The sequence below is a fragment of the Hylobates moloch genome, unplaced genomic scaffold (assembly GCF_009828535.3).
Source record: "Hylobates moloch isolate HMO894 unplaced genomic scaffold, HMol_V3 SCAFFOLD_4, whole genome shotgun sequence".
NCBI classification, from domain to species: domain Eukaryota; kingdom Metazoa; phylum Chordata; class Mammalia; order Primates; family Hylobatidae; genus Hylobates; species Hylobates moloch.
Genome location: NW_026652279.1, coordinates 159,152,924 through 159,169,164, shown reverse-complemented (window position 1 = coordinate 159,169,164; position 16,241 = coordinate 159,152,924). Strand labels below are relative to the sequence as shown.

Genomic DNA, 16,241 nt, shown 5'->3' with positions numbered 1-16,241 from the left:
AATCTACTGGGAATGTGTAACAAAAGTGGAATGTAAAAAGCACCCCTATTTGCTTTCCAACTGGTTGCTTCTGAGCGGGAGTTAATTCTTCACAATGAACCTACCTACACACACCCTCAAATGTCAGGCCTGGTGTTATCTCTGGTTCCATCACAGCGGTGGCTGCTCAAACCAACCGAAGGGGACAAGACTCATTTCGGCAAAATCTCCCTATGACGGAATCACCGGGTAAAGCTATACACATGCTTGCAAGGCAGTGTTCTGGCATCCACTCGTTACAAATAAAAACTTTAGCTGTGTTACAGAATGTGTTACCACGCAAGGATGAAGATGACTTGGGAGACCCCCAAGGCAAAAGAGGTGGGACCTGTTCAAAGGCATGGCTGCTGGAGGCTGAGCTCTCCAGGGCAATGGTCCTCACCTGGATGGGGATGGGGTTCCGGGTCCTGCGTCTGCAGGGTCCGTGGCACCAGGAGCTGCAGAGGATCTGCCACGCATGAGCTGTGTGACCTGGAACAAGTTCTTTAACCTCTCTATGCCTTTCTTTTCACATCTATAACATTTGAGATGATCCAAGAACCTACCTAGCAGGGTTCTCATGGAGATTAAATAGTTTTTCACAAGGAAAGAACTTCTAGCAGTGCCTGGCTGCCAGCAGGAACTCCCCATTGGTTAGGGGTTTTGCTTGTTAATGGTTTTAGGACTTTTTAGGGAGTCCACATCTGAGAGTAGGGGACAGCTGGTTCCAGCCAAGGCTGTAGCTCTTTACTCTACAGCTCAGCACCTTCCTGAGACAAGGGCTGACACACACTGAATGAGAGCAGCCTGCAGTCAAACGTTCACAAACAAGAAATTCAACAGCAACCATGAGGGTTGACCTACTCCAGCCGAAAGCATCTCATGTGACAGATTCCTCCGCATTCCCCGGGTCCATGACATAAGCTGCACTTTGGTGTCACTGTTGGAAGGCACTGGTGATACCGTCAGTAGGAGGGAGAGGCCTGAACATCTGAAACCACTGAAGATTATCAATGACAATATGACGCTGAAAAATGTGAAGTTCTAGGAGCTACTTTATTTGAGGATCACAATTGTAACTCACCTTTGGAAGTGAAATTGGCACGAAATTTCTTACTCCCCAACTGCTCCTAACTGCTGGGCTGGGACTCAGAAAACCACCAGTGAATTCTCAAGTCTCCTCACTGTAGTGACTCAAGCATTCACAGTCTCCTCTGCACCTTTTGTTTTCCAGGACACCACGAGGCAAAGGAGGGAAGAGCGAGCAGATGTGTGCTCCTAAGCACAGCCGTCTCCACCCACTGCTGCACTCCTCAGCCTTCCCAGACACAGCCTGGATTTTCCTAGAGCACATGGCACTTTCATGAAAGGCCACCTGTTCTCACATCTATCTCCTAAAACTCCTTTAGGAGTGGAGACAAACGGGCACAAGTAACTTGAGTTGTAAAGTTCAGGAAAACTTAGATAAGTGCTTGATCATAACACATCAGCTGGTTTAATGGACCATCTTTGCATAAAACACTTCATCCTTGGCTGGGAGGGGTGGCTCATACCTGTAATCCCAGCACTTTGGGAGGCCGAGGCAGGGCATTGCTTGAGCCCAGGAGTTCGAGAGCCTGGGCAATATAGTGAGATCTCTGTCTCAGCAAAAACGTTAAACAGCTGGGCATGGTGGTATGTGCCTGTGGTCCCAGCTACTCAGGAGGTTGAGGTGTATTGTGGCTGCAGTGAGCCAGAATCACACCACAGCACTCCAGCCTGAGTGACAGGACAAGTCCCTGTTTTAAAAAACAAACAAATGAACAAAATTTCATCTTTAACTCACAGTCGATTGTTATTTTGTAGCCATCTGAGAAGGCCCAAAGAGCCATTTAAAGAGCCCTGGGAGCGCTGTCCTGTTGGCCATCCATGGCTTGGCCTCCCAGCTCTGGGTATTTTAGCTTCTCTCTCGCCCACACCAGGTCCTGGTGTTTTTCCAGCCTTCTCCACTCCAAGTCTCTGAACCATCTGCTGTCTTCAGTCCCAGGCAAACACAAAGCTCCTCCCAACAATACATACATACAATATGGACAATCGTCTGCCCCTCTCTTCCTTAATTGGCTCATCCTATTTCCCTAGAGGTGCTCTGGGAAATGCCTCCCCGCAGGACGGCTAGGGCTGGGTTATTCATGGGGTCTAATTGCCTCAAAAAGGAGACAGCAATTTGCAGTGCCTGGCTGATTTCATTTAATTTGCTTTAAGCAAATTCTGCTGTCACGTCAAACCACCCAGGATTCGACCACAGACATTTCCCCACCTATTTCTTTTTTGAGCTGTCTTGAAATTATAAAATGAATAACAAGATGACATAGGCTGGGCATGGTGGCTCCTGCTGTAATCCCAGCACTTTGGGAGGCCGAGGTGGGCAGATCATGAGGTCAAGAGATGGAGACCATCCTGGCCAACATGGTGAAACCCTGTCTCTACTAAAAATACAAAAATCATCTGGGCATGGTGGCACACGCCTGTAGTCCCAGCTACTCAAGAGGCTGAGGCAGGAGAATTGCTTGAACCCAGGAGGCGGAGGTTGCAGTGAACTGAGATTGCGCCAATGCACTCCAGCCTGGCGACAAAGCAAGACTCCATCTCAAAAAAAAAAAAAAGACATAAAATAATAAATGTTGCTAACCAGGAGAATGCCAGGTATATAGTAGGATCTCAGGAAAATGTTCGCTACTTTCACTTTCTCCGCAAGAAGAATGTGACTTATAACACTGGCTCCATGTCAAACACTGAGGTAAGATCTAGGGTTCAACCCCAAGCCTCCCTGCCTGCACCTGCACCCACTCACACACACGTCCTTCTCCCTACACGCCTGAGCTTGGACCCAGTTCAATCCATGTTACACAAGAGGGATCTGTAGCTTGGGCAGCCTTGGCAACTTGCCAAACAGTGAGTGAGCCGTGAGGATGGGACCCTCACCCTAAACCCAGTCTTTGTTTAGATGACGATGACTTGTAAGGTGGTGGGTTTTTTTGGAGCCTAGTCTTTCCTAAAAGTGGGCTATCACAGGCGCTCTTGTGGGGTGAGGAGGTGAGCCAAGAGCTGGCCAAGATGAGGAGGCGGCTGGCAGGTCCTTCCCTATGATCCCTTCCCGGTGTTGTGCCATGTTACTTCTTCCGCATTTTTTTCTCTAAAGGAACGACGCTAGACTCATGCTAAAAAGGCTAGCAGACCAAAGCAAAAATCTTTCAGCTGGGGCTGCGAGGGGAGCCTTAGGTATCATAGAGAGTAAGTCCCACAGCAGCCTTAGGTAGCTGGCTTGAGTATCAGTTTCTTAGGGACAAAGGTCCATTCATGGGTGGCTTAAAGCAACAGAAGTTTATTCTCTCACAGTTCAGGAGGCCAGAAGTTCAAGGTCAAGGTATCAGCAGGGCCGGTTCTTCCTGAAGGTTCTGGGAGAATCTGTTCCATGCCTCTCCTGGTGGCGTTGGCAAGCCCTGGCATCCCGCTCCTGGGTTTGTGGTTCCAGCACTGCAGTCTCTGCCTCCATCATCACATGGCCTTCTCCCTGGGCCTGCACATTCGCATAGTGTGTGTGTGTGTGTGTGTGTGTGTGTGTGTGTGTGTGTGTGTGTGTGTGTGTGTGTGTGTGTGTGTGTGTGTGTGTGTGTGTGTGTGTGTGTTTGTGTTGGGGGGAAGGCAGGGATTACGACCCACCCGATTCCAGAGTCACTTCATTTAACTTAGATCTTAATTACATCTGCAAGGACTCTGCTTACAAATTAAGTCACATTCACAGGACTTGGGACTTCAACATATTTTGGAGGGAGCACAGTTCAACCTACAACAGCTTGACTTCTGGAGTAGCCCACGAAAGAAAACCCTGGCCCACTTCTCCTCCTGCCCTCTTTATCCAAATTATGTCTGTGGTAAAGTCAGAAGCCGCACTGTAAAGACCTCGAGTAAGCCAGTGAGCCCAGCTGAGGGAGAAGGCAGAGTGCCCTGTGCAGACGGCCTCTACGGTGACTCAAGAAAACGCCGCGGCTCTTACGCAAGAGAGGCTTATAAACTGACGTAAGAGATGCTTCAAATATTTTTCTTATAAATAATGTCCCCATCTTCTAAAGCCTCCTACTTTTAAAAAACAGCTCTGCCCTAGCTGGGTGTACTAATTATTCCACTGAGTTATAGTGACCTCTTTTCCAGTGAAAGGAAAAAAAAAAGCATTCTAAATTTCTTGTACCATCAAAATTAAAACTAAAATGCTAGAATAAATCCATCTTTTCTCTATCTCGAATATTTACAGTTTGAAGCACAAGCACGCACCTTGCAAATTGAGCTATGACCATCTTAAAAATAGCATTTACTGGCCGGGCGCGGTGACTCACACCTGTAATCCCAGCACTTTGGGAGGCCGAGGCGGGTGGATCACAAGGTCAGGAGATCGAGACCATCCTGGCTAACACGGTGAAACCCCGTCTCTACTAAAAATACAAAAAATTAGCCGGGTGTGGTAGCGGGTGCCTGTAGTCCCCGCTACTCGGGAGGCTGAGGCAGGAGAATGGCGTGAACCCAGGAGGCGGAGCTTGCAGTGAGCCAAGATCGCGCCACTGCACTCCAGCCTGGGCGACGGAGCGAGACTCTGTCTCAAAAAAAAAAAAAAAAAAAAAAATTGCAGTTACCACCTGCAATCCCAGCACTTTGGGAGTTTGAGGCAGGCAGATCGCCTGAGGTAAGGAGTTCAAGACTGGCCTGGCCAACATGCTGAAACCCTGTCTCTACCTAAAAAAAATACAAAAATTAGCCGAGCATGGTGGTGGGTGCCTATAATCCCAGCTACTCCAGAGGCTGGGGCAGGAGAACTGCTTGAACCCGGGAGGCAGAGGTTGCAGTGAGCCAAGATCGTGCCACTGTACTCCATCCAGCCTGGGTGACAGAGAGAGACTCGGTCTCAAAAAGAAAACAAAACAAAACAAAACAAAACAAAAAAACAGCATTTACATTGCAGGCAGGCAAACCCATCATTATGGTAGCCATTCCTGCTCGTCAAAGTTTATTTTTGAAAGTACAAGTTCTCTCCAGGAGAATTTCAAAGGCTCTTACTTTATTTAAAGTTTCTCCAGAAAGATAAGATTTTTAAAGTAGAAGAAAGGGGCACCAACCAAAATGCTGGGATTGCATTGAAAAGCCACCACTTTCCCAACGTGTGCGCGTGCGTGCACGCACACACACGCACATGCACACACACGTGCACGCACACACACAGCACCCTAATTTGCCATCTGCCAATTTTCCTTGCTCTCAACTGGCAGGAAAGGATGAAGAGAGTATGTCATGAAATTAAAAGATACTAAAATATTTAAAAGGCCAAAATTCATTGCCCTAACAGGAAGCAAACCAGGGCCAGAGGTGGGAGTGGGAGTCACACACAGACCTGCTAGTACTTTGGCAACTACACACTCCTTTGGGAGAGGAAAAAAAAAAAAACTGGGATTAAATCCCACTCAGTCATTCCTTAGCCATGGGACCTTGACATGGTACTGATCATTTTGGGCTTCAGTTTCCCCATGTGCAAAATGAGGATAACTTCCTGAAGCTTGCAGGTTTGCAGTAAACATGAAAAATATCACATGTAATAGATACATTAGGCCACCAGGGCCACAGTGAAAGTTCAATCAAGGGTGGTGCTGCTGTTAATTTGTCAGTGTGATTGTTTCTGCTGTAACTAAGAAGTTAATGATTACTAAGAAGCAACAGGTCCTAAAGCCAGTTTTCCACTGAATTTCCTTACTACCTCCCTTGCCTTTCACAAACTTCCCACAAATAGAGCCTGTTTCCTGCTCCATGAACCCTAACAATTTCCGGGAATGCTATTGCTATGCCCTTTGACCTCTCCTTCTTAGGTAATGGGGAAGAGGGACTCTGACCCTGCATTTCCAAGGAGCTTCTCTCTGCAAGGGGGCAGGAAGAAGGATATACTGAGATTCATCTCCAACAGGAAACTTAAGACAAATAAAATGAAATCTCAATAAACAATTTGAGTGTACTCAAAAACACTGTCTTTCTTGGGGGATAAAGTTATTCTCTGAAACAAATCGACATCCTGGCCCACATCACCCACCACCACCAGTCACACCACACCTCCAATTGGATATCCCACGAGTTTCATCCCATCCTCTAAAATCTACCAAGTGTTCACACTTGTAACTGATATCTACCCCATCTCCAAATGTCAACTCGAAACCTCCATATTTCAGATTTTATAAATTAGCAAAATAGCCATTTTTGAAAATTTCACTAAGATTGGAATTTTTAAATTCCTAGTTTCAAATTCTTCAATTTAATGTGCTCTGGGCCACACAAAGGCAGATGCACCTGGGCATAAGCACAGCTGTGTGGATGATGAGGATGTCTGCGTCATCTTTGTGATGCCTAATTACTGATATACAGATTTATTTCAGGCTGTGACTGTAACCCTTCGGAGGAGGGAGGGGTTTAGCCACGGTATTTAGGAAATGCCACTAAAGGAGCCATTCCTGGGGAGGCATGGAGGCGACCTGCCTCTCTAGAGTGATGGGATCCGGTTTAGGACTGTCAAAGCTGCCGTCGGGAAGGGGAGGCAAGCAAGCTGCACTGTGGAAGTCATCATCATTCTGTGTCTTTATTTCCCTGAATGCCATCAAGATTATCTTACACTTAAGCCTACTATGGAAAACAAAAAAACATGTAATCTATTAAATGGAACAAAAGAGCAGATTGGAGGAATAGAGAGAGAGAGGATGGTCCCATCGGCGTAAAAACCAGACATCAATGCACACAGACAGAGGAAGAGGTTGGAGAGAGGACAGTATCCCAAGTATACGGGAATTACTTCTGAAGACCAGGATTACAGATGCGGAATATATTTTCACCTTCTTGCTGTATCTCCCATTGTGTTAAAGTGCACGGGAATGGCTTTGGCACAAGGGAAAACAACGCAAGCGTTCACCCACCATTTTGAGTTCGCCCGTTTGGGGTAAGGGGCTGCTGCCTACACAGGCACAGTTCCATATCACCTGTCCCCTCAACAGTGCCTTGACGGCATTTGCTGTTTTTGGCAGTTTCTGCCTTCCTTGCTCTGCCAAATATGGCAACTCCTCCCTCCTTTCGTTCCACTTTTTATTCTTTTTTAAGCATTTTTTAAGCATGGAAGTCTCCCATCTCGCACCAGCCTCTTCTGCTTCATACAGCTTCTCTCTATCCCATCTCTGTCCAGGAGAAATAGAATATGAGCTACAAATATAAGTTAAAAGTTTCTAGTAGCCATATTTTTAAAAGTTAAAAAAAGGCCTCTTGAAATTAATATTAATATATTTTATGTAATCTAACAGATCCAAAATATTATCACTTTAACATATTAAAATGATCCATTTCAAAATTGCCAACAAGACCACGTAAATTTATAAAGATCACTTTAAATTATTACGTCTAATATTTTATAATATAAAATTATACCTATTGGCTGGGTGTAGTGGCTCACACCTGTAATCCCAGCACTTTGGTGGGGGGCCGAGGTGGGCAAATCAATTGAGCCCAGGAGTTCGAGACCAGTCTGGGCAACGTGGTGAAACCCTGTCTCTACCAAAAATACAAAAAATCAGCCAGGCATGGTGGTGCATGCCTGTGGTACCAGCTACTCGGGAGGCTGCAGTTGGAGGACCTCTTGAGCTCAGGAGGCAGAGGTTGCAAACAGCCAAGACTGCGCCTCTGCACTCCAGCCTGGCCAACAGAGTGAGACCCCATCTCAAAACAAACAAATGAAAAATAAAATTACACATATTAAAACTTCAAGATAAAACACTGAGTTATCTTACATTCTTTGTTGTTGCTGTTAAGTCTTTGAAACTGAGTGTGTCTCGGGCACGTCCAGCATACTATAGTCTGGAGAAGCCACGTCTCAGGTGCCCTCCAGTGCATGTGGCTCGCCAGGCTGTCCTGGACAGCGGCTGCAGCCTCTGACCTCATCTTCTATCTTCGTCCATCCCCCTTCCTTAGATGATGCATTCGCTGCACCACCTAAGGGGGTACCACATTTGTCAGTTTCAGCTATGGGACCTACAAAGGACGCCCTTCATAACCTTGGCACTCAGGCCCCACGTGCCCGAGGGAGCACGAGAAGAGCGGTGACCTTGAAATCGATTCACTGTATATTTGCTGAACATCTACTACCTGATGAACACAGATAGGACAGTTATCATCTTCAAGGTCTCGACACAATCCTTTGGGAAAAACCACGTAAACAAAGTCAAATGTGATACGTGCTATATTCAATGAATACATGTGCTGGGGAGCCACAGGAGGAAAAAAAGCTATGATAAATTCCATGGGTTTCACAGTCTAAGAAACCCTTGGAGCTGCATTTAGCAAAAAAAAAAAGAGAGAGAGAAAGAGAGAGAGAGAGAGAGGGCAGCCCAGGCCAGGGGCAGCCTGTTCAAGGGCTAAGGAACATAAGGCAGGAAGCTAGGCTGGTGTCAGATTGTGAACGATCTTGCGTGCCTTGCTAAGTAATAAGAACTTTATTCAGCAAGCAATGAAAAGTCACTGATAGGTTTTTTTCCAAAACAGTAACATTATCAAATTTGGGCTTTAGAAACTCTGGCAGGGAATAAGATAATATTGGAGGGAGAAAGACAGAAATGTAGGGGGACCGGAGAGGCTTCATTATTTCCAGTTAGTAATTGTAAAGATCTAAACAAAGCAGCAGAGTCAGCGATAAACAAGAGGAAACAGATGTGAAAATATTTATTTAGCAGGAAATACAAGAGGACTTGAGACTTGGTATGGCCTCGGGAGAAGGAGGGAGCTGATGAAGAAGCACCAGCATGAACGCGCTGTGAGCCTGCGGTGGAAATCTCAAAGACTCGAGGCCTGCAGTGTGTGAACAGGACTCACGACAGCACCTCGGGACACCCACGCGGCTGGGCAGGAGATACCAGCTCACAGCCCACTAGACAGAGATGGGGAAGTCAGAGGTCAAGGAAGGCTGGGGTGGTGGGGGGAACCGGGGCAAGGGATGCGTTCCAGGAGGAGCCACTTTTCATTAGGTATTAGTTCTGTCAATTCCATCCATAACAGAATCTGTGTGAGGTATTAGAATTCAACCTCTAATACATTCCAAAAAATTCTCAACCTAATTCAAAAATCAATGACTTCATATCAACCCAAACTGCCTTCTGAGAAAAAGGCAATCAATCAACTTTATAGGTAAACCCCTCATCCTTTGCTTTCTCCGGCTTTCTAATCTGCGGAATCATAACTTATAAAGCCAGAACGAAATTCGAGACTAAAGCCTAGGAAACAGCATGTGAGTCAAGAGGGACCTCTCATCTCTGTCCCGTCATTTGCACGTTGAGCCCTCCACAATTAGCCAGCTGTGACGAGGTTAGCTGTTGAGCTTCTCAGCTCTGCTCTGTTTCTTCATCTGTAATGGGACAATAATAGGTTTCTGGGAGGGTGGTCATGAAGAGTAAGAATGACACAGCCCAAGCCCAATATTTAATGAATGTTAACTCCCGTCTGTTTTCCTAACACAATATTTTGTTTCTTTTCCAAGAGTGGTATGGTATAAGAGCACAGATTTTGGAGCTAGAGGCCGGGCACGGTGGCTCACACCTGTAATCCCAGTACTTTGGAAGGCCAACGTAGGAGGATTGCCTGAGGCCAGGAGTTACAGGCCAGCCTGGGTAACATAGAGAGACCTCACCTCGACAAAAAATGAAATTAAAAAAAAGTTAGCAGGGTGTGGTGGCATGCACCTGTAGTCCCAGCTACTCAGGAGGCTGAGGCAGAAGGACTGATCAAGCCCAGGAGTTCGAGGCTGCAGCAGGCCACAATTGCACAACTGCACTCCAGCCTGGGCAACAGACTGAGATCCTTTCCCAAAAAAAAATATATATATATTTTGGAGCTGGAAGGCCTGGGCCCAAATTCTAAGTCTTGTCATTTGTAACTGTATTCAAGCAAGTGACTAAAACTCTTCGACTGTTTTCTTTCCTACAAAATGGAACATGTAAAGTGTCTAGTAGGGGATACAACAGAAGCTGAGTCACTGCTAGTCCCCTCCCACCTCTTCCCCTCATAAGAAAGGGTACTAGAGCGGGTCAGGCAATTTCTCCTTTTCCCATATGTTTAAGCTTGGCATGATTGATATGCACCAGTTTCAGTTACTCTGGTTTAGTTAAATCACACCAGTCTCCCAACAACACAATGCAAACTTCAGTTATTAGAACATAGTTAACTGTAAGTAACTGCATAATGTACAAACGTTGCAATCAGCTCTCCAGTATACACATCACTCCATGAAATACAGATGCACGTTATGCATGATCAGTGACCAACCCCATCACTTCTTTCATAGTCTACTGAAGACGGGTCTCTGCACATGGATAGTTCAGTCTCCACACAGACAGCAAAGCATGGAGTTGTGCTGCCTCCTTGTCTCCCAGTGATTCGCCCAGAATCACATTTTACAAAAATGGTTAACTGAAAAGGGAAACTGGCCAATGAAGATGAAACTGCAAGAAAAAAAAGGGAAAGTAATAATACAAGAAGTAAAATTTGAATTGAACTTAAGTGGAGTTTTAGAAGAAACAGTGGACCAGGGGAACGTTGACACTGGCCCTTTGAGAGACTCTAGATGTGCAGCCAGAGAAGCTTAGTGAAGGTGGATTATTGACAGAAATGAGGAAAGAGGTTGTGATGGAAACAATGGAGGCGTCCTTAAAGAAGTGAAGCTTTTCACATTAAGGAAATTCTCAGGGTCCAGCGTGGTGGCTCACACCTGTAATTCCAACACTTTGGGAGGCTGAGGTGGGCGGATTACCAGAAGTCAGGAGTTCAACACCAGCCTGACCAACACGGAGAAACCCCGTCTCTACTAAAAATACAAAAATTAGCTGGGCGTGGTGGCGGGTACCTGTAATCCCAGCTACTCGGTAGGCTGAGGCAGGAGAATCGCTTGAACCCGGGAAGTGGAGGTTGCGGTGAGCTGAGATCACATCATTGCACTCCAGCCTTGGCAACAAGAGCGAAACTCCGTCTCCAAAAAAAAAAAAAAAAAAAAAAAGAAATTATCAGAGATAGATCATGGCATTAAAAGCGTGAGGGATAAAATGTTGGAAACTGATCTAAATGCATGAGTACCCAAATGGCAGCCAGTACTAGGATCACATCCTCTCTGACAAATACAAGTTGTTGTTAGTGAATGAGGAAAGGATTTTTCCCTAAGGAAAAAAAAAAATATATATATGTATATATAAAAATATATAAATACATAAATATATATAAATATATACATAAATATATATAAATATATATAAAAATATATATATACACACATTTAAAAATTCTTACTGAGCTCCTATCATCTTTCAACCACAAATTACAGTGAGCTTTCACTCCTCTCTCTTTCTTGCTAAAAGCATTATGGCCATGCCTAATACTTCTCTACTCAACACAAAGAATACAGACCACAGACAGGTGAGGCTGAAAGATGCGGAAGCAGAATTCAAGTATATTTCTTTGTGGCATATGCTTTGTTATATTCTTTAAGGTTAAATGGAAAGATATGAATAGGATGTTCCAATGGCTGACAGGGAAGATAATACATTAATTTGCTATGCATGAATTTATGGCCAGCTCAGACAAGGTCGCAACTTTTTTTTGAGACGGAGTCTCGCTCCGTTGCCCAGGCTGGAGCGCAGTGGTGCAATCTCGGCTCACTGCAAGCTCCGCCTCCCGGGTTCACGCCATTCTCCTGCCTCAGCCTCTCCGAGTAGCTGGGACTACAGGCGCCCGCCACCACGCCCGGCTAATTTTTTGTGTTTTTTTTTTTTTTTAGTAGAGACGGGGTTTCACCGTGGTCTCGATCTCCTGACCTCCTGATCCGCCCGCCTCCGCCTCCCAAAGTGCTGGGATTACAAGCGTGAGCCACCGCGCCCGGCCGGTCGCAACTTTTTAGTAGTTGAAGAGAGACAGGGAGGGGTGAGCTGTGAGAAATAAATGTCTTTTGGCTTCAGACAGAAACATCAGCATCACATACAATTTCTCAGTTCATCAGTTTGGTCTGCGAAGGTGATACCATTTAAAATCATGGCACCTGCCCGCCTGCAAGAAACTCGCACAAGCTCCTTGGCTGTGCCCATCGAATGGCTAGCTTTCCTGGTTCCTGTGCCTCCAGGCTCCAGGCCTGTACTGCTCTGCAGCCCTCCTCTCCACCAGCCTAGAGTTATCTCAAAGCAGGACCCACCTCAGAATCTGCATCTTTCTGGACCTAACACCCCAAGGAGTACATGTTTGCTGACTGAATAAATGAATGAAACAGAACCACAAGTCACTTCAAAAGCCCTTGATAATCTATAAACCATTTTAAAATAATTTTTCTTCCCACCTAGTTCTTAGATGAATGAAAATCATAAAGATAAACTCCCAAGTAAATATGGGTAAAAACAAGAGCCTTCAATTAAGCAGCTGAAAGTCCTACACTCCACTACCCAATAATTTCACTGGCTTCCATACGCAGGTCTGGCAGAGCAGCAGACCCTTCTGCTGGCAGGGTCTCGGGCCCCACTATGTCATACACCAAGACGAATCTACCCGTGGGGATATGGGAAAAGGGGGTTCACGGTTTGTTTTTACCAGGCCTGAAGTGGCTCTCAGCAACCTTGCTAATAATCGCCGCATTTCCCAAAATAAACAGAAAGGACCATTAGGTACAGAGTTTTCTAAACACCAGGGGAAAAGGAGACTTGCAATTAAATTCAGACCACCACTTCAGTCAAGTAACGAGTGAACTCTGATGAATGAAACTTTCTAATCAAAGAGGCATACATTAACTTTGAGGTCTCTCAATCAGCTAGTCAAATACAGTGCAGTCTTTGAATTTCTTAATTGTCTGTTTTTCTTTGCAGAATCCCTCCTCCGGCGCTTAACCTTTAAAGCCCTTTCCAAACCTGAGATTCTATACAATTCCACTCCTGTTACACATATCGATTTTACCAACTGGGACTAAAGTAAAATATCCCAGTTAGTGAGATTCTCCCGTATACATAAATCTATGTCCTATATACATAAACCATGAAGCCATTTATATGTTGAGCATTTCAGAAGATGATAACGGGGACTCTGGAACATCTGCTTACTAAAGCTAAGGGCGTAGGTTCAGATAGGACTAAAGTTTACAAGTTCCAACTCTTAACAGCATCATTTATGAACGTTTGCCCAAACTAGAACATACACAATGAGGACCAAGTTCCCTCATAGAAATCTTTTTGTAGGTTCTCAACCCCCGCCACAAGCCTCAAAACAAAATCCAGTTCAAATAAAATGTTAACAGTTTTACTGAAGTAGATTTATATTCTATACAATTCAACTACTGTAAGTATACAGTTCAAAGAGTTTTTAGTACATTTCTAGGGCTGTGCAAACATCACCACAATCCAGTTCTGAAACATTTCCATATCACCCCCTTAAACTTTCCCTTAAGCCAGTCTGCAGTCAATTTCTGTTCCCACTCCCAGGCCAAGACAACCACCCAACATCAGCTTTCTGCCTCTACGATTTGACTTTTCTGGACATTTCACATAAATGGCTTCAAACAACATGTCATCATGTGTATCTGACTTTACTCACACAGCATAAAGTTTTTGAGGTTTGTGAATGTTGAGCATAACCAATCAAGGTAAATTATATTCATATTCCCTTTACAATCAAAACAGAGCCTGCTACACACAGAGTGGGCCGGCAAAATTCATGAAAACTCCACCAGGACCATGGGGCCACCTCCACACTTCTACAGGCTGCCACATCACTACCTCCGCCCTCAGCTCAGGAGCTCTCCACGTTGGGGCCTGACACTCCCTGTTCTCTCACTTGCCCAAATGGGCTTACTGCACTCACCTTAACTCTCCTCGCCCCTGGTTTCAAAGCACCCACACCTGCAGATAAGAGCTGCTCCTGCCCCTAGTCTGGTCCCAAGGGATCAATATCAACCATGCTACCTCATCCCTCATTCTCTCAGCAAGGAGAGATGCATCCCACAACTGAGAACTAATGGCTTCCATTCCCACCCCAATGGGATCCTGAAGAAGTTCCTCTTCGCTCTTCACCTTGCCTTTCCTTGATCTCTCCAGAGAACTACGATATAGGTAAAAATTCCTCAAATGCCCAGACCTTGGTCATTGCTTAGCACCCAGGCTAGGTCGGTGCTAGGAGAGAGGGCTGCAGTGCTTTTTGCCTGAGCACACCCATGAAGGGTGAAGTGTGGCAAAGCAGATCTGCCCCGCACAGGGAGAAGCAGCTCTCAGAAAAGGAAAGTGACCACCTTTGGCCACTGGTGTCTGCAGGGGTGAAAAAAAGATGAGCGTGGGAGGTTGAAAATATAGCAACTGGGGAAAATGGAGGAATGAATGTGAGCTAGAAAAGAATTTTTTGATATGGGTAAGATTACAGGCATAAACTGGCACTTGCCATTCATGGTAGATTTTACAAAAGTGGTGGAAAGAGAGTTCATCCCACGTGTTTGCCCCATTATTCTGGAGGTTTGATTACGGCTTTCCATTAAAGAGCAGAGTAACAGCCAATTTGGTGGCCCCTGCTTTTGTGCCAAAATGTGGCAGCTAAGTCAGCCCAATTCATGGGAAGCTCCTTTTTGCTTCCTACTTCTATGCAGGGAAGTTAATGGGTACAGAGCCAGTCTGTGTATGGGGTCAATTTTGAGGTGTGTCTACACCAAATATTCCTTAAAAAGAATCAGGTTTCCTTAGGGGAAAAAAATGATCATGAATTTTAAAGGCGACAGAGAGGATGATCTGTTTTGTTTGAGAAATCCGGTCACCCGAATTAATGAGGCTGTTGCACACATCCTCCATGCCCTGGCTTTTGCTCAGAGGACAGTCTTTACTTTCTGCTTCTTAAAGAAGTCTGAGCCATACACCACCGAGTATATGTGCACTTAAATAAACATAAAAACACTGGCTCCTTAAGGCAAGTTAAGTATCCCTCTGTGTGTTTTCAATGTACTATCATTTCGGGGACTTGATTTCCCCCCAAAAGCCTGAAAGGTTTATACGATCAAAACACCTCTTCTTTAGGTTTTACCCCCTCTAAAATATTAAATGCACAGTATTATCTAGAAAATGCTGAGCTTTCAACAATTCAAGTCCCAGGAATGTAGAAAGACATAAACAAAATGGAAAAGTAAACAAATGCCAAGCTCCTAAGTCACTGCCAGGAAAATTCTAACGGAGAGAAGAAAACGAGCCACACATTTTTAATGTGGCTTAGAAAACCCACACCTCCGCGGAAGGCTTGACTTCAGGCTTCTCTCACTTGCCAGCAACCTCATACAATAGAAGCTCTGTTTCTGCCAAGCAGGCCTGTCTGACTTCTCCACCTCTTCACCTACAGAACTTTCAGATGGTAAATAGATGTGCAAAGTGACACGTGGACCACAGAAAGACCTACAAGTCCAACAGAGAGAAAGAACAAAGTGCATTAAAGTGGCCAGGAGCTGGTCGATGTACTTGCCCAGGGCTCCTCCAGGTGGGGGCTGGCATGAGCTCTGCATTACTGACATTTGGGCAGGTGTTCCTTTGTTGGGGGCGGGGTGGACTGTCCTATGCCTTGTAGGATGATCAGCAGCGCCTTGGCCTCTTTCCTCAAGATGCCATTAGAGGACAACCAAAGCAGACTCTGGACCCAGCGCAATGTCCCCTGGATGGCGCAATGGCCCCAAGTTGATGACAGCTGGTCTTGACCAACAACGGGATCACCAATTCCAGGGTTGGACAGACCTGAGAGATCATCCAGGCAGGGGCTTTGTCATTTAGGATGCATTAATGGAGTCCCTTAAAGGGTAACTCTCCAAGGCCACGGAGCCCCCAAGTCGGCAGCAGCACAGAAGACAGAAGCCTCAATGCCTGACCAGGCCAACAATTTTGCAGAAGTCTCTTTTCAAAGAAAACTGGACATTAAGTGCCCCATATATATTTGAAACCATCATTTGGTAAAGCAAATAATATTCATAATGCTGTTCTTTCTATATTTTAGAAAAAAAAGTACAGAGGGGACAGGGAAGGGTGGCCCTGCTGGGCCGAGCAGAGAAGTGGCTTCACCTGCAGAGATGGAAGAGCTGATGAAGCCACCGGCAAGAGGGCACAGTCAGAAGGCAAGACCCTTTTACATGTACAGAATACATTTTGTAT

The 16,241-nt window shown here is 45.4% G+C and overlaps 1 protein-coding gene across 3 annotated transcripts in view; it reads right to left on the bottom strand.

Moving 5' to 3' along the window:
* Window positions 1-16,241, bottom strand: part of FARP1 (FERM, ARH/RhoGEF and pleckstrin domain protein 1) — a 314,829-nt gene that overhangs the window by 135,950 nt on the left and 162,638 nt on the right. The window lies entirely within an intron of this gene.